Here is a 19,049-nt window from a genome sequence, read left to right on the forward strand (position 1 = left end):
TAACTAGAAAATGTTATGCAATGTAAAATGTTGTGTGGGAGGAAGTATTGTTAATCTGAGCTATTTAACTAGAAAGTTAAAGAACTATGCTGTATATTTTATTTTAGAACTATCCTTTACATTTTATTTTATAGTGGCAAGAACTATCCTTTGCATTTTAGTTAAGAATGGCCTAGATTTCATTTTGTAAATTTAAAATGACCAGTGAAAACTCTTCTTATATTCAGTTCTTCCCTGTAAATTTTACAGGAAGTCAAACTGAGTTTAGACCAGCCTTTGGCTATTAATAAATAGTCAAAATAGAAACATCTTAAAGTTTCTGTAACATGGTCAAATTTTAAAAAGTTCATAAATAGCTTGTAATTGTGCAATTCCTAGCCGTTGTTGTTGTTTTAGGTTTTATTTATACTGGGCGCCGGTTTCCCATATGTCCCAGACTAGTCGGCCTCTATTACGATTGCTGGTCGTAGAGCCTGCAACGGAGGACTTATTCGCCTGCAACGTCGTCAATATCGTAGAGCCGCGACGGAGGTCTTTTCATGCTGTCGTTCCTCGCTTCTTGAACAATGGTTGACAATAGAGGAAAGGCACCTCTTCCGGGAGCAGCAGCTCTCTTTAAGGCCACACCCCTCGCCGTTGGTTAGGTCACACCAGCTAAGTGACCTAACTAGGTCACCCATCTGGTGTGACCTATGCCTTCCGAGCGACGTGCACGGCGCGAAGGGAAGTCGGAAGCTTCCTGGCAGTAACCCAGCCTAAGCATATATATATTTGAGCTAAGGTTTAGTGAAATGATATGCACACACTGCATAGAATCAGAAAGGGGATGGGATTTAAGGGATCATGATATCCCCCTACCCCTGGGATTTTATTATACATAAAATACAATCATCTAGCTATGTTTTTATTTTGAAGAAAATCATGTGAATAATTGACTAATGACTCCATTGGAAAACTGGTAAAATGCCAAACCCCCACAAGAATGTGAATTAGTCCCTTTGTAAAAATGTTGTGACCCTCTAGTAAAATTCTTGAATCTTCCGCTCACATGCATTTATGAACATAAAAGCTACATTACTAGTATTAGTTGCACAGATGGTCATTTAATGGTCATCATACTGCTTTTAATATATAAGAGAGAAGTGTAAATCTGCATTTTCAAGGGTTTTTAATAAGCTAGAGTTCCATGCAAAGTACCTACATTGTAATGAGTTAATATTGTGTAGACCCAAGCAGAATTTTAAGTTTGACAAACAGCTTATTTATTCAAGTGCCATAACATGGCCAAAAATCATTCAACCATAAAACCCATAAAATATGCACAAGAAATTGAGCTACCGATCAATCCTGTAAAGATTCAATGAAATTGCATTATTGGTATAACAGGAGAAGTCCGGACAAACTTTAAAAATTAAAAATCATTAAAGGGCCATAACTCTGACAAAAATTATTTAACTGGAAAATGTTGACAATATGCACATCTAGACTTGGAACTGATCATTCCTGTAAAGTTTTGGTAAAATTACACTAGTAGTTTTTGAGGAGTAGTCAGGACAAATTTTGTGATGGACAGACAGATGGACGGACAGACGACGGAGAAGCAATCACTGTATACTACTCTGTAGAGGTGACACAAAGAGGCAGTAACTCCAAAATTAGGCAAGGCAGAGTTACAGTTCTTTTGCACAGCACTTCTACTCAATGAGATTTATCTACCTACAAAGTTTATTGATGGATACCTCTTGTGGTTTCAGAGTTATGTCACAAAGTTAAAAAATGAACAAAGGGGAATAACTCCAAAATTAGGCGGTTCTTTTGCACTGCACCATGAAATCTATCTACCTACAAAGTTTCTTGTTGATATCTCTTATAGTTTCAGAGTTATGTCCTGGATAAAGTTCAAAGTGTAAAATGAACAAAGGGGCAATAAATCCAAAATTAGGCAAGGCAGAGTCACAGTTCTTTTGCACTGCACTTTTACTAAATGAGATCTATTTACCTACAAAGTTTCTTGTGGATACCTCTTGTTGTTTCAGAATTATGTCTCTGTCAAGAAAAGGAGATGGAAAGACGTACATCTGGACGGATTGACGAAGCAGCGACTATATGCTCTCCCATTTGGGAAGCATAAAAATAATAATTTCTATTTCAAGACAAACTTTGAGACCAATTTCCAGAATATTTGGATCAAAACAGTAGCCACTAGAGTGTTAACAAGATTTTTCTATTTTTAGCTCCTGTGACCTAGTTTCTCATCCGAAATGACTCATGTTCAAATTCACCGAGCAATTACCTAGACAAGCATCCTGGCCAAGTTTGATGACAATTGAGTAAAAAATGTGACCACTAGAGTGTTAACAAGGTTTTTCTATTCTGAGCTCTTGTGACCAAGTTTTTCATCCTAGATGACCATTGTTCAAACTCATCCAAGCAATTACTTAGACAAGCATCCTGACTAAGTTTGATGACAACTGAGTGAAAAATATGACCGCTAGAGTGTTTATAAGGATTTTCTATTTTTAGCTTCTGTGACCTAGTTTTTCACCCTAGATGACTCATGTTCAAACTCATATGAGCACTTACCTAGACAAGCATCCTGACCAAGTTTTATGATAATTGAGTCAAAAATGTGACCACTAGAGTGTATTATCAAGGTTTTTCTATTTTGAGCTCCTGTGACCTAGTTTTTCATCCGAGATGACCCATGTTCAAACTAATCCAAGCAATAACCTAGACAAGCATCCTGACCGAGTTTGTTGATAATTGAGTCAAAAATGTGACCACTAGAATGCTAACAAGGTTTTTCTATTTTTAGCTCCTGTGACCTAGTTTTTCACCCGAGATGACCCATGTTCGAACTCATCTGAGCTATTATGTAGATAAGCATCCTGACAAAGTTTGATAATGATTGAGGCAAAAATGTGACCGCTAGAGTGTTAACTAACAAGTGTGGATGGACGCTGGACATTCAAAGATCCTAAAAGATCACCCTGAGCTAGCTCAGGTGAGCTAAAAATGTCACAAATCTAGAATAATGAAAGACTGTGACTTAAAAAATTTAATTCCTTATAAGTTTCACAAACCTATAACTGATGACAAAGATTCCACATTTAGTGTCACCATGACCTTGGCCTAATGACCTCAAAATAATAGGGGTCATCTTCTGGCCTACAAAATTAAACAAACCTAGGCACAAACTTTATTAATTAATGAGATGACCCTAACAGTGAAGCAATTTTACTTCTTCCCTGGAAAAATAATTGAATAGTAAAACATGAGGAAATTATGTGTGACATGCAACAATTAATTAACATCATGTTTATCTCAAATTTATTAGATAAATTGAGTCATGTGCACCTTAAATAATTAGAGAGATTTAGATTGTTTCAAGGAGTGTTGTTTATTACAGTAACAGGTATAATTACCAGATACACTTTTCATTTCAGTTGAATAATGTGGCCTTCTGCTTTAAAAAATCAAGTCATAAAACCAACCATTATTTGCCTGTGACAAGTCTGGAGTTCATAAACAGGCCCTTACATTATTTGCTGGAAAAGAAGTACTCTAGAACTTGGCAAATGCTGGTTTTTTCCAAGTGGCACAAACGTTTTCAGTTATAATTTGGTGGATTATAATACATGTATAACTAGAACTATTGCTGAATGAGACTGATACCCCAAACAATGTCCTTGACAGAAGACGACTTGGAAAGGTGGTTAAGGGAATAACTTTAGTGGCACAAATACATAAAAAGAAATTATCTCTGGTGAAAAAAAGACTAATTGTACAGATAATAGTATAAATATATATTGTCAAAACATGTTCGAAGCAGTTACAAATCACTTTTCATTTTCCCAATTTACTAAACATTTTCTAAGTCAATTTTTGACCTTCAAGTGTGGCCTTAAGCTGGCACAAGGGTAAGATGGGTTCTGCACATTGCCCAGTTGGGATGAACATTTGAGTCAAGTTTGAAGAAAATCCTTCCATTAGTATAGAATTTATAGAGCGGACACAACATATTGTCTAGTATTGATTGTACGTAAATTTAAAGACTTAAAAAGGGGCATAACTTTGTCAAAATGCAATACAGAGTTATGAAACTTGACCTGCATATCTTATTTGTGACACCTCATATATCTTTTAAGTTTCAAACAAATACCTTTTCTAGTTTCAGAAATATTCACGTACATGTTAAAATTTAAGAATATTTTCTAAGTCAATTTTGACCTTCAAGTGTGACCTTGACCTTTAGCCAGCACAAAGGTAAAATGGGTTCTGCACATTACCTTGTTGAGGTGAACATTAAAATGAGCCAAGATTGAAGAAAATTTGTGTAGGACTTGCAGAGCGGACACGACATACTCTCTAATATTTGATTGTTTGATATTTGACCTTCAATTGTGACTTTGACCTTGAGCTGACACACGGGCATAATGGGTTCTGCACATCCCCTTGTTGAGGTGAACATTTGAGCCAAGTTTTGAAGAAAATCTTTCAATTAGTGTAGGACTTACAGAGCGGACACGACATACTCTCTAATATTTGATTGTTTGATATTTGACCTTCAATTGTGACCTTGACCTTGAGCTGACACACGGGCAACATGGGTTCTGCACATCCCCTTGTTGAGGTGAACATTTGAGCCAAGTTTTGAAGAAAATCTTTCAATTAGTGTAGGACTTACAGAGCGGACACGACATACTCTCTAATATTTGATTGTTTGATATTTGACCTTCAATTGTGACCTTGACCTTGAGCTGACACATGGGCAACATGGGTTCTGCACATCCCCTTGTTGAGGTGAACATTTGAGCCAAGTTAGAAGAAAATCCTTCAATTGGTATAGGATTTATAGAGCGGACACAAAAATGGAGACGGACGGACCCGACATAGCGAATCCATTATAGCCCCCCCCCCCCCCATTTTGTGGTGGGGGTATAATAAACGCAATGTTTTGACCACTGTATTGAGAACAGTTGTGCTCCAGGAAGCTTATACCCTAGGATAAGATGGGAAAAACTCTCATTTGCTGAGTTCAGGATAACATCTATTCTCCATTGCAGGAGAACTATTCATATAACTTTTGTTGGTCGCCTTTTTATTATCGTACTAAGCTCAGGATGACAATATTTGTTGCTGGTTACAAACAAAACAGAACTGTACAAAATATATGGTTTAAACAAGAAAGTAGAAAATCACATACCAGTCCTTAAGCCATGTTTTCACAATTCATTCCATCCTGTAATTTTCTTCAGTTCTAAAAATAGAATAACACTACTTTAAGCATGATAATTAACTTAAGTGACAGGAAATTACATGTAATTATTTATTTACCTTTAAAAAATAAACCTTCACCTCATTTTTTTTTCTATTGTTATGATTAATTTTTTACCTGCAATATAAATAAGTAAAAATCTAACAATAGTACAATGTTCACAATGTGTAATTACATGATCTTAAATTCTCTCATGTCACCATACAATCATATTACCATATATATATACAAACTTCCATATTAATTCTTTCAAATGCACCATTTTTCCTAGACCTTAATAAGAAATAAGCATAATTAATGTATTTCATTCTTTACATAATTAGATTTTGAAAAAAAAAACACAAAAACAATTTATTCATACTTTGCGTATTTACCATTTTAAGTACCCCAGTTTATTTATGTAAAAAAGTACTTTAAAAGCTTCATGGCTTTAGACTTTTGGGCTTCAGTGGAGCTGCAACAACCCTATCAGTCTTACCTTGGAAGTAATGGTCAAATTATTTACATCACTACATTTATGATAAGTACGGTAATTCAAACCATCCTTATCACTAGTCACCCATTAATTATTCAGAGTTAATCAAGTCAGTCTAATGATTTCTAACCCAAACAATCTATAAATAACTTTCAAATGAATTCACAATTGACTATGCACTGATATCACATTCCAGTTTCAAATTATGTACCACTTTCATGTACTACAATATTAAACAAGGTTAGAATTTTAAGTCAGATATTTTAGAAATGTATTTTCTTATTCAAATGTATTCATGAACATTTAAATGTAACAAACCTATCAATTTTAGTGTGGTATTTGAAGATATTAAGAATGATCTTTTTATGTACTAGTAGAACAAGGGGACCATTGGCTCCTAAGCGCTCACCTGATGACAGACTGTTATTTGTTTAAAAGTAGTGAAAGCTAGTGTTTATTACAAGAATATGAACGATGTTGGTCACTAGACCATACTTCATGCAAAATATATTTTTTAATTTCTGATTTATACATGGTCCTAAATTTCAAAGCTGAAAATCAAAAAACAAGAATGTAGGTCACTAGGTCAATATGTAGGTCTTCAGATATCAGATTTCAATTTTTCATCTGATCAACATGTCATGGCTGTATGTAAAAAAAGAAAAATAGGTCACTAGGTCAAAATCTCTAGAATTATGAACCTTATAATATAAGATGTGATTGATGATAAGGAACATATATTTGAAGTTGATTCCTTATGAAATAAAAAAATTATAGTAAAAAATATTTTACTGCACCAAAACTTTCATCTAAAATCTGGACGCGGACACCGACACAATTACAAAGTCTTACTTCTCCTTATTACATAAAGTAACAGCAAGATAAAATACTGTGCTAATTTTAAATCAATTTTCAGCTTTACATGTAAGATATTGAACAGGAGCACCGCTAGGCAGAGAATTATATGCCTGAAAGTGTTTTTTGTTAGTAAGGATGAAGCATTTAAGACATGGGAATGAAATAAAGTATTACCTCCTTAAAATAGCACTCCTCCTTTATAGCTGAAGAACCTTCATATATTTCCAAAGCACCACCATCAAGTTGTTATCTTGTAAGTGAAAATGCTATGACGGATGGACGGAAAGACGCCAGGGGTATAACATAATATAAGCAAATTTTTTAGGGCATATAATTAATGTATTCAATATAAGTGATCATCCTATGAAGTTTGACAGTTAAACTGTTAACAATATTAAGGTCATTTGATATTGACCTTTGACCTTGTGACCCCAATATAGATATGAATCTTTGATTCAATACAGGCAATCATCCTATGAAGTTTGAACACTGTAAGCCAAATGGAACTTGTGTTATGCTCCAGAAACCACAATTTTCAGTGTTAAGGTCATTGTGACCATGGCTTTTGATCTTATGACCCTTAAATCAATGGGGGTCATTTTTATTGGACTTGGCTGTTCATCCTAGGATGCCTGTATATTTGCATTGTCATTATCATATGTACATATATTGCTAAATAAAGAAATGATGAAATACAAAATAACATTTTTTTCACATTATTGCATATAGATTAATAAAAGAAACCTCATAACGATAAAGTCTGTTTATATCCGCATATGTTTACATTTGGGTACCGGATAATGATTTAACAAACACAGTTTAAAATGAATATGTTTAAGATAACATGCAATTTGACTTTTACACAAGAAACCTGTTTATTTACAAAAACAGTCTTAAATTAACTCATCTTTGTCACTTATAGACAGCTCTCGTCGAATTCTTTTTGATAGTGGAATAGAACTTGGCGCCGATGTCTTTTCCGTGGCTAGCCATTTTTGAAATGAATATACAAAAGCAGCGCAGCATAAAAAATCTTTATTTTTTTATTCATACTGAGTTTACCTTACTAATTCCTCGTGCATTAATATAAAGTAGTAACATCTATGCTTTACAATAAATCAAACTGTGTAAAGAGACAATCAGTGTTCCGTTACCGCTCAGTTAGCATATTGACAAGTGCACAAGGTTATTCACGCCTTCGGTATTGTCAGGGTAGTTATCTATATAATTGACTTCATAGTCCCCTATCAACTGTCTGATTTTCAGTTTTCACAGATTCCGGATTGTGAATGTTTAATGCAATAGTTTAATGAAGGGAAAATCTGGGACTAAATTAATCGTCCGGTATTTAGAGAGTTCCGATGATATTCTCAGCATCCAGTTTTCTCAACTTTCACTGTACTTAAGTTATTGAGCCAAAACCATTTTGATTTCAAGGTAATAGTGACCTTGACCCAAAAATCAATTGGGGTCTTCTTCTCAATATTGACAATCATCCTATGAAGTTTGAACACCGTGGGCCAAATGGAACTTAAGTTATGCTCCAAAAACCACAATTTTCAGTGTAAAGATCATTGTGACCCTGACCTTTGACCCTAAAATCAATAGGGGTCATGTAATGGACATGGCTGTTCATCCTATAAAACTTTACAGCTGTAGGTTGATTAACATTAAAGGGGTATCAATAGGGGTATTCTACCCAATATGGACAATCATCCTATAAAGTTTCAATATTGTAGGCCAAATGGAACTTTAAGTTATGCTCTGGAAACCAAATTGCTAACGGACGTCTGAAATGGAATAAGGGGCCATTTCTTTTGTTATGGCCCCTTACTCTATTGTTACGGAAAGAACTCTATTGCTCTCTTTTGTTCTGTTTACAGTTACTTGGCCCCCTATCTCTATTCGGTAGTACAGACAGACGGACGGACGGACGGACACCTGGGGGTATAACATAATATGCCCAAAATTCAGGGCCTTTAATTATCATTTTATATATATATATATTTTTTATCTTATTCTTCTAAGCTTTTGTGCATGCCAATCACCCATTTAACAACTTTAAAAATTGAAATTAAGAAAATTTACATAATTATACACATACATAAAGACACAAGAAATTAAAGAAATGAGTCATCCACTAATGCTGCATATAATTAAAAAAAAATAAAGAAATTAAAAAAAAAGTTTTATGAGGATTCAAACTTGCAAATTCGGGATAATTATTTGCTTTGCTATCATACTTACCACAAGGTCTTTCTGTTTAGGAGGCACACGGCCATTGATTTTCATGACACACCAAAAGCAGGAAGATGGACTATTTCCAACTTAATCATCATCATACCAATAAGTTAAGCATTGTGTTTACAAATGTATTCATTGCAATTTAAGAGTTATAGGTTAAATTAGTTGTGTCATAGTTTAGCATGATTATTTTCGTGCTGTGTATATGTAATTGACAGGCGGATAGATACACACTTGAGGACTTCACATTGTATTGTACAGGTCGTATTGCCCAACCACCCATCCCTTTAACCATTGTCAGTCACAATATGTTCTGACTTAAAATAGCCATTATTTTATTTACTTACATCAAGATAAGCCAAATGTTATAATATATAATAACTGTAGTCAGTGAGTTAAGCACATTTTTAACTTTACTTGCAGTAAAACTTTTGGTTGTTGTTATCCGTAGATATCCCCATGTTAATTAATAATCAAGATAATAGTTAATTTTAAAGGCTGTGAGGTAATTCAGAGATTTGTCTTCATAAGACATGAAGTGTTATATTTTGTTTTGATTCGTATTAAATGATATTGAAACAATGCGAAGGCCTTCATCCTATTTCAGTGATGTTGTTTTATTCTGTCCCAGACTTAAGGTCTTATAACTCTTATTAGATGATAAATGATTTATTTTCGTTTAAGCGAAGCAAATTAGAAAATAATAGCTGGCAACAACTATTCAGAATATCTCCTAGTTAGTACTTGAAAAAAGAAGAAAAGACTATTGACCTTATCAATTTGTATGCAAAATAGTTTTACTGTTTCAATACAAATGTCTTATTTTTTGTTTTTCAATATCTATTTTCTTAATATAAATTTTATTATCCAAGTTATAAGAGATGTAAAGGGTTTTTCTGCTCTATTTTGTTGCAAAGAAGTTTTCAGAAATTTAGATAAAAGTATTTATGAAGATCATAAACCAGGATTATAATACCTTTTAGTTAATTCCATTTCTATTATACATCAACCAAAATTCAGCAACCACTTTGAATAAATCCAATTTCTAATCAAATTTGAAATTTTTTCGAATAAATCAATAAAATACATTTTTCCTGGGAGAAAATCACCTGATATAACAAGCAACGCCCTTTCATTCCTAATACCAGCTCAAACTAGCAAGTAATTTCTGTTGCTATAGTAACATAAATTTCACCTGTAAAATGATGCTTGCATTGACAAAAGCAAACTGACATCAATGTATATTGTAGTTATATATTGGAAAAATTGACACTGTTACTGGAAAAGTAAATCACACATCTAAATATAGTTCAGACAATGTTGTCATTCTTGTATATGTTTGCATGTTGTTTTGCATGGATAACTGTTGTTTTTTTTAAGTGTGAAGAATCAAACAGTAATATTAATCAGCTTGCTTAATTGTTGATTTTTAAAATTCTTCATTTAAAATGTAAGAAGATAATGTGAATAAAGAACATATCACTTTATTGAATGAGCATATTTATTACAATGCTTACATTTTAGTTTAAAACCCTAACCATCCTCTAAATATATTTAATTTCTTTTTAGGTAACATACACTTACTGAATGGATAACAGTGCAGATCATGTGATCAGACAGCATGAATGTAATTGCTGTTCTTGGTCTGCACAGGTTGAAAGGGTAGAATCTGTTGTGGATAGTAGGCAAAGGGTTAAAGGAACTCCACTGAGCTTTTATGACACAACGGGCTGAAAATTAAAATTGTGTACCAATTAAGGTCTTATCCAATAAGTGTGAATTTTTTTAGGTAATTCCCTCATCCTGTTTCCCAGTAAATCATTTTAATTGTGAATAATAGCCAAAAAATGTCTCTCAAATTTGCCTAATTTGCATATAAAATTGATTTTCAATTAATTCTTAGTATATTTCTTTCCTATCCTTTGCTGATTCTCAATTTTAAATGCTTCATTTGACATTTGTAAGATTTTCAAATTCTATGTTTTTATGCTTTTAGACACTTCAGTGGAGTTCCTTTAACAAGAGCCACCTCCTAGCAGGGACCACACTCAACTTTTTCTTATTCTTAAAGTCAAACACATCAGAGGAAGAATACAGGAGTACAGAATACTCCTACAAAACATTTTTTTCTTGTGAAGGTCAAATCAAGGTCATTAAAAGGTCATTCAAATTTGAATTAATCATCACATCAGTCTTGCCAAAAGTGTTTTTTAATGTCCAAGTATAAATTAAATCCATCAACAACTAGAACTATCACTAAAGGTGAGTCATACCCTCACCTTAACTATTAAAAAAAAACTAAAAAACAAGAGCCATGTTAGCATGGCCATCCCCTGCCGAATGTTTTGCTCATTGGAAGAATATATATGTAGTAGAGCAGAATAATTTAATTTTAAGAGGTCTTAAGTTGGTAATGAAAACTGATGGCTATAGTAATAACAGATTTGAAACCTATGTGAATACTGATGGCTGAAAATAACTAAGGACAATAACTGATAAAAAATGCAGGGTAGGTTATCATTTTTGTGTGCTGCACCCCTCAATGAGATCTATTCACCTATGAAGTCTTAAGTTGATACCTCCAACACTTTTTAAGATAAGCTCCAGAAAAAAACTATGAACAAGAGCACCGCTAGGCGGAGCATTATATGCCCGAAAGTGTTTTTTTTTAGTATTAAAGATTGAATCATTTGTAAGACATTACATAAATTAAATAAAGTATTTCTTCCTTCAAATAGCAATCCTCCTATAAAGTTTGAATATTGTGGGCCAAATGGAACTTAAGTTATGGTCTGAAAACTGTTTTCAGTTTTGAGGTAAAAGCGACCTTGAACTTTGACCTTGTGACCCCAAAATCAAAAGAGGTGTTCTACCCAATATGGACAATGGTCCTATGAAGTTTGAACACTATGGGCCAAATAGAAATTAATATATGTTCTAGAAACTGTTTTCAGTTTTAAAGTAGTAGTGACCTTGACCTTTGTCCTTGTGACCCTAAAATCAATAGGGGTCTTCTACCCAATATGGACAATCATCCTATGAAGTTTAAACATTGTGGGTCAAATCGAACTTAAGTTATGCTCCGGAAACTGTTTCCAGTTTTAAGGTAATAGTGACCTTGACCTTTGACCTTCTGACCCAAACTCAATAGGGGTCTTCCCAATATGAACAATCATCCTATGAAGTTTGAACATTGTGGGCCAAATGGAACATAAGTTATGCTCCGGAAATCAAATTGCTAACGGACAGACGTACGGACGTTCCAACATTTTGGGTTTAGGGGCTACTTTCTTTGTTTTCTTAAGGGCTACTAGCCCATAAACCCTTTGATCACGGAATGAACCTATTGTTCTCTTTTGTTCTCTTTACTGTTACATAGCCCCTAAACCCAAAATGTTTGCTCGGACAGACAGACAGACGGACGTCAGGGTGTATAACATAATATGCCCTTTCGGGCATATAAAAATTATCTAGAAACCATCTTAACAACCTTTCTGACTAGTTTCCAAAATCATATGTGGTCATCTACTAATCATGACCAATCTCAATACAAAATATGAAGACTGTGCACCAAAGGATTATTAAGTTATTGGGTGGACAAGGTATATCAGACAGACGGCCAAGCTGATTCCAGTATACCCCTCTTACAATTTTGTTGTGGGGGAGGGGGGTTATAAAAACTGGAAAAGACGACATGACTGTACCAACTGCTTGATTTTTTTTTTCTTCAAGCTTACGCATTTGGCTCATTTGTCCAGTCAATAATGATACCAGTATCGTAAAATATCTGCCCGACTTCCTTAAATAAGTTTTGACTTATGACATTATTGCTGTACACATGTACACAATAGGTTACAGCAGCATGTACTGAAAACCTGAAAAGTAATTATGTTCTTACTTATTCATTAATGGAGGCTATTTCACCATACAATTTTCATTATCTTCCAGACAAATGCCCATTTAGCTTGCCTTACATTTTATCATGCTGGAGAAAACAAGCTCCAGACCAATAGTTGCCCAACAAAAAACTAAAGGAGGGAAAAGAACTAAATTTTTTCCTGGTCATTCATATCATGTCTTAGATCCTTTCCACACTAAATATCTAAAATTGACTGGTCCATCTTTCAATCTTGGCAAAATCAGCCAATTTTTTTAGGTAAAAAATCAAACAACATACTCACTGAAAAGCGAGTAAAGATCAATTTAATGTTTGACTTCCAAGTGAAAACTTGATTTTAAAGGTGTAGAGCTGGGTCATGCAGTCAACACTTCATCTTACTGTGGTAAAGGCATATACAAAATATTATGATTATCAATCAAGAAATGACAAAGCTATATTAGCTGCCAAGGACATGACCTTAAACCTCCAAATATGATCTTGACCTTGAAAGTGTTGAAATGGTTCTTTTTGGAACACAATGGCTCACTTTCATGATGTCCAAGTTTGACCTTGACCTTGCCTGCATGTGTCTTGGATGGGAAACATAATCTACTAATGGTACTTTTTATCTTTGAAATCCCATCATGTATGCAAAAGTTTTTTATCATTTTTATTTCTCAAAACTCCTATTTTAGGAAACAGTTTTCAAATAGATATCCTTGCCTATAAAGATAAACTTTTGCTCTTGCAATTTGTACAAGTGATTTAGTATTTTGTATGGAAGTCACAATACTACTTTGTTTACAATTTTCTACCTTCATGATACCTTTGTGCATGTTCGGTGCTACATTCTTTAGGTTGTTAAACATATTCTATGCTCTTATTCCATTATTTAAATCATTTGACCATTTAAAAGAAGTAAATAATTATAAATTTCCTAAGCATAATGTGACTTTAAGACATTTAAACAAAAGCCTGCATAAAGTTCAATCCCTTGCTTGACCTATGAGCAAGGTTTTCATGTATTTCGCTTTAGTATGAAATAATGTTGTCATTTCCTTATTCATATTCCCAGGAATAACAATATACATACATAAAAAATATTTTGATAACATTTCAATAAATGTGCACAAATTTTTTTCCCAAAAGAATGGACAAAGTAAACAATTTCTTGGAATGTCTGAGACAATTCCTTAAATTTGGATATTTTGATATTTGCAATTAATTTTGCCATTATAATTCCATTTTCTTGATTCATTTTTTTATTATAATTTTGCACAGTAGTACTTTTCTTGAACAACTGCTTAAACATTTTATTTTATATTACAACAAAATGAAATGAATAAATTGATGAAATAAAATATATTTACTTATGATACAACAGAGGAAATACAATGTGAAAATGACAATTTTTGAATAACAGAGAATGTATAACTGCCATTTTGTACCATTAGGTAAAACTGCACCAACTAGAACTGCCACTGTCATGTTGTGAATACCCACGGCATACCACTTTGTCAGAATCAACAGTAGTAATTTAGAGCTTAAGGACAACCTCCCAGCCAAATGTGAGGGAAGTAGCCACGTGCATATCAAAGTTATGTATCTACATGCTTTTTTAATGGCAAAGTGACCCTTTATCTTTGACCTAAATACCTCAAAAACTAAAACTCCACTGCATGACGTTCAATACCCCCCAAAAATAAGACTTGGGGTAAATAATCTTCAAGTTATTGGAGAACAATATTTACATCAAGGTCCTGTGTCCTTGACTTTTGACTGCTACGTAGAAAAAATAGGGTCCATCACTAATCATGAAACACATCATGCAAATCTAAAGACTGTATGTCAAATCTAAAGTTATTGGGCAGACAGCTTTCTTCAGTCAACGGCCCCTGTGAACTTGACTCAAAATCAATAGATCACTACTAATCATGCTAACCTCCATGCCAAATATAAGACTCGTGGGTCACAATGAATTTAGTTATTTGGGAGAACAATATTTATCAGTCAAGGCCCGGTCCTTTATTTTACTTGCTGACTAAAAATAAAAAGCCTTAACAGGCATCCCCCCCGAATTTTTTGCTCATTTTGGGAAAAAGTATATGTGTGAAAAGAAATTTTTTTTTTAAAAGGCTTTTTTAAGAAAAATGTGCTAGGAAAATTACAGATTTGAAAAATTGGAAATGATGGGAAAATAAAAAGGGCAATAAAGAAAAAAAATGCAGGGAGGTTTTAAATTCTTTTTTGGGGCTCATCCCCCCTAGAAAACATCACCTTTAATTTAAGTTTATACCCCAAAAACTTTTTGAGAAAAAATTGAATTGAAAATTTTAATATGAAAAAAAAAAAAGGGCAATCTAAAAATTATAAAAGGGGGAGTTTTCTTCTTGTGCATACACCCCCTGATGAGATTATGCACCTAAGAAGTTTCATTTTGATATCTCAAAGGCTTTTTGAGTTATGCTCTGGACAAAAATTAATTTTGAAAAATAACAAAGGGCAATAACTCAAAAATAATGCAGGGTAGAGTTATCATTCTTAAGCACTGCACTCCTCCTCAATGAGATCCATCCACCTTTGAAGTTTCAAGTTGATACCTCAAATACTTTTTGAGTAAGCTCTGGACAAAATAGCATGAAAAAAAAACAAAGGGCAATAACTCAAAAATTGTATAGGGAAGAGTTATCATTCTTGCGCACAACATTCCTCCTCAATAAGATCTATCCACCTATGACATTTCATGTTGATATCTCAAACACTTTTTGAGTTATGATCCACTCAGGTGAAAAATTATGTATGAAAAATAACAAAGGGCAATAACTCAAAAATTATGAAAGGTAGAGTTATCATTCATGTGCACTGCACACCTCCTGAGTGAGATCTATGCACCTATGAAGTTTCATGTTAATATCTCATAGGCTTTTGGAGTTATGCTCTGGACAAAAATCAATTTTGAAAAATAACAAAGGGCAATAACTCAAAAATCATGCAAGGTAGAGTTATCATTCTTGTGCACTGCACTCCTCCTCAATGAGGTCTATCCACCTATGAAGTTTCAAGTTGATAACTCAAATACTTTTAGAGATATGCTCCGGACAAAAATGTTGGACGGAAGGTCGGACGGACGGACGGACGGAGACTATTTCTATATCCTCCGCCGAAAAATTTTCGGCGGGGGATAATAAGGGTCATCTACTAATCATGAATAACATCCATGCCAAATCTAAAGACTGTAGGTCAAAGGAAACTAAAGTTATTGGGCAGACAAGCTTTCTTCAGTCAAGGCCCCTGTGACCTTGACCTCAAAATCAATAGGAGTCATCTACTAATCCTGACTAACCTCCATGCCAAATATGAAGACTGTGGGTCAAATGAATCTTAAGTTAAGGGCAGACAATATTTTTCAGTCAAGGCCCCTGTGACCTTGACTTTTGACATGGTGAACTCAAAATCAATAGGGTCATCTACTAAACATGACTAACCTCCATGCCAAATATGAAGACTGTGGGTCAAAGGATTCTTAAGTTATTGGGCAGACAAGCTTTTTTCAATCAAGGCCCCTGTGACCTTGACCTGTTGACCTCAAAATCAATAGGGGTCATCTACTAATCATGACTAACCTCCATGCTAAATATGAAGTCTGTGGGTCAAAGGATTCTAGTTATTGGGCGGACATAATTTTTTCAGTCAAGGCCCCTGTGACCTTGCTTTTGACCTGGTGACCTAAAAATCAAAAGGGGTCATCTACTAATCATGACAAACTCCATGCCAAATGTGAAGACTGTGGGTCAAAGAAATCTTAAGTTATTGGGCGGACAAGCTTTTTGAAGTAAAGTTCCTGTGACCTTGACCTTTGACCTCAAAATCAATAGGGGTCATCTACTAATCATAATTAATGTCCATGCAAAATATGAAGACTGTGGGTCAAATGAATCTTAAGTAATTGGGCGGACAAGCTTGTTGAAGTCAAGGCCCCTTATAGGGGTCATCCACTAATCATTACTAACCTCCATGCCAAATATGAAAACTGTGGGTCAAAGGAATCTTAAGTTATTGGGTGGACAAGCTTTTTGAAGTCAAGGCCCCTGTGACCTTGACCTTTGACCCAGTGCCCTCAAAATCAATAAGGGTCATCTACTAATCATGACAAACCTCCATACCAAATGTGAAGAATGTGGGTAAAAGGTATCTTAAGTAATTGGGCGAACAAGCTTTTTGAAGTCAAGTTCCTGTAACCTTTGACCTCAAAATCAATCTCAAGTTATTTGGCGGATAAGAAAAAAACGACTGAAGCCCGACAGACAATCTGATTCCAGTATACCCCCCTTACAACTTTGTTGTGCGAGGGTATAATAATGCAATCAAAATAAACTCGAACTGCCGATGTAATGGCCTGAATACCCCCGCATACCACTTTGACAGAATTAACAGTGGCCCTTTAGAGCTCAAGGACAAACTCCCTGCCAAATCTAAGGTTACTAAGCCAGTGCATTGCTAAGTTATGTATTCTACATGCTTCAAATGTGAAAATCAATACACTGGGGACAGGCATTCTTAAGCATTTGAGCGGACAAGCTTATTATAGTAAAATCCCTGTGACCTTGACCTTTCATACAGTCACCTAAAAATCAAAAGGGGTCATCTACTAATCATAAACAACCTCAATACCAAATATGTCAAGACTGTTGACCAAAGCATTCTTAAGCAATTGAGTGGACAAGCTTTTTTAGTCAAGGCCCCTGTGACCTTGACCTTTGATCCATTGACTTCAAAGTCAAAAGGGGTCACCTAATGATCATGCTCAACCTCCATGCCAAATATGAAGACTGTAGGTCAAAGGATTCTAAAGTTATTGGGTGGGCAAGCTTTTTGAAGTCAAGGCCCCTGTGACCTTGACCTTTGATCCAGTGACCTCAAAATCAATAGGGGTCATCTACTCATCATGACTAGCCTCCATGCCAAATATGAAGACTGTGCAAAGGAATCTTAAGTAATTGGGCGAACAAGTTTTTTGAAGTCAAGGCCCTTGTGACCTTAATCCAGTGACCTCAAATTCAATAGGGGTCATCTACTCATCATGACTAACCTCAAAGCTAAATATGAAGACTTATGGGACTTGTGCCAATCAAGTAAGATAATCACAGAGAACAAGTGTGTAAAGTTTCAATCCATTCCCTTCAGTAGTTATGGAGATACTTGCTTACACGCAAAAACTTAACCAAGAATTTCTAAGTTGAAAAAAGGGGCATTATTATGCAAAAAAGCAAATCAGAGTTATGGGATGTGCCAATCATGTTAAATAATCACAGAGAACAAGTGTGTGAAGTTTCAATCCATTCCCTTTAGTAGTTATGGAGATACCAGCTTGCACGCAAAAACTTAACCAAGAATTTCTTAGTCGAAAAAGGGGCATAGTTATGCAAAAAAGCAAACCAGAGATATGGGACTTGTGCCAATCATGTAAGATAATCACAGAGAACAAGTGTGTGAAGTTTCAATCCATTCCCTTCAGTAGTTATGGAGATACTTGCTTACACGCAAAAACTTAACCAAGAATTTCTTAGTCGAAAAAGGGGCATAGTTATGCAAAAAAGCAAACCAGAGATATGGGACTTGTGCCAATCATGTAAGATAATCACAGAGAACAAGTGTGTGAAGTTTCAATCCATTCCCTTCAGTAGTTATGGAGATACCAGCTTACACGCAAAAAATTAACCACAGGGACTCCGACGCCGACAAATGGGTAACTGCATTAGCTTTATTATTCTGCGAATAGTCAAGCTAAAAATTGATACTTATAAGTACATTATTAAATAAACAAAGTTCACTATTAATAAAGAAATCAAAGAAAGAGCAATTAACATTACAACCAATTTAATTGGCCTAAAAAAGTAGTTCAATAAGTTATAACTAAAATATTAAATAGCATTTTCTATGTGTTTCGAAATGGTTCTAAGGGATAAAAAAAATTAGAACTGGCAAGAAATTTTAAATTTCGTTATAATTTTAAGATTCATGATTTTTAATTTTTTCTTGCAAAATAGTAATTTACTTGTTATGATCAATTTAAGAACAGTACAACTATGTAACCATACACAACAATTACTTTTAATAACCATTTTTTTTGTTTTTGGTATGTTGCTCAATATCATTATGTTTAAATTCAAAAAGAAACTTTTCTAAATGTACTTATATCTATGGCTTTTTACATCTAATGCTGGGTAAAGGAAGGGTCCAACTAACTGGATATTATCTTGTTATTGGATAGAAAAATATTAATTTGATTTTTTTTAAAACATTTTTTGGTCTTA

General features: G+C 34.3%; 1 protein-coding gene across 3 annotated transcripts in view; it reads right to left on the reverse strand.

Annotated features, from left to right (window-relative positions):
* The window catches only part of LOC132753795 (SH3 and multiple ankyrin repeat domains protein 2-like), a 145,247-nt gene extending 137,684 nt beyond the window's left edge, over positions 1-7,563 (reverse strand). Inside the window, exon 1 of one of the 3 annotated variants that reach the window (XM_060744314.1) lies at positions 5,207-7,563. The gene's annotated coding sequence lies outside the window, so the exon portion shown is untranslated. The remainder of the gene's footprint in view (positions 1-5,206) is intronic. The other 2 variants (XM_060744315.1, XM_060744319.1) reach the window with 2 other exon arrangements.
* Between the last annotated feature and the right edge of the window lie 11,486 nt (positions 7,564-19,049).

The sequence above is a fragment of the Ruditapes philippinarum genome, unplaced genomic scaffold, assembly GCF_026571515.1.
Source record: "Ruditapes philippinarum isolate M1 unplaced genomic scaffold, ASM2657151v2 ctg126_1_1_1_1, whole genome shotgun sequence".
NCBI classification, from domain to species: Eukaryota; Metazoa; Mollusca; class Bivalvia; order Venerida; family Veneridae; genus Ruditapes; species Ruditapes philippinarum.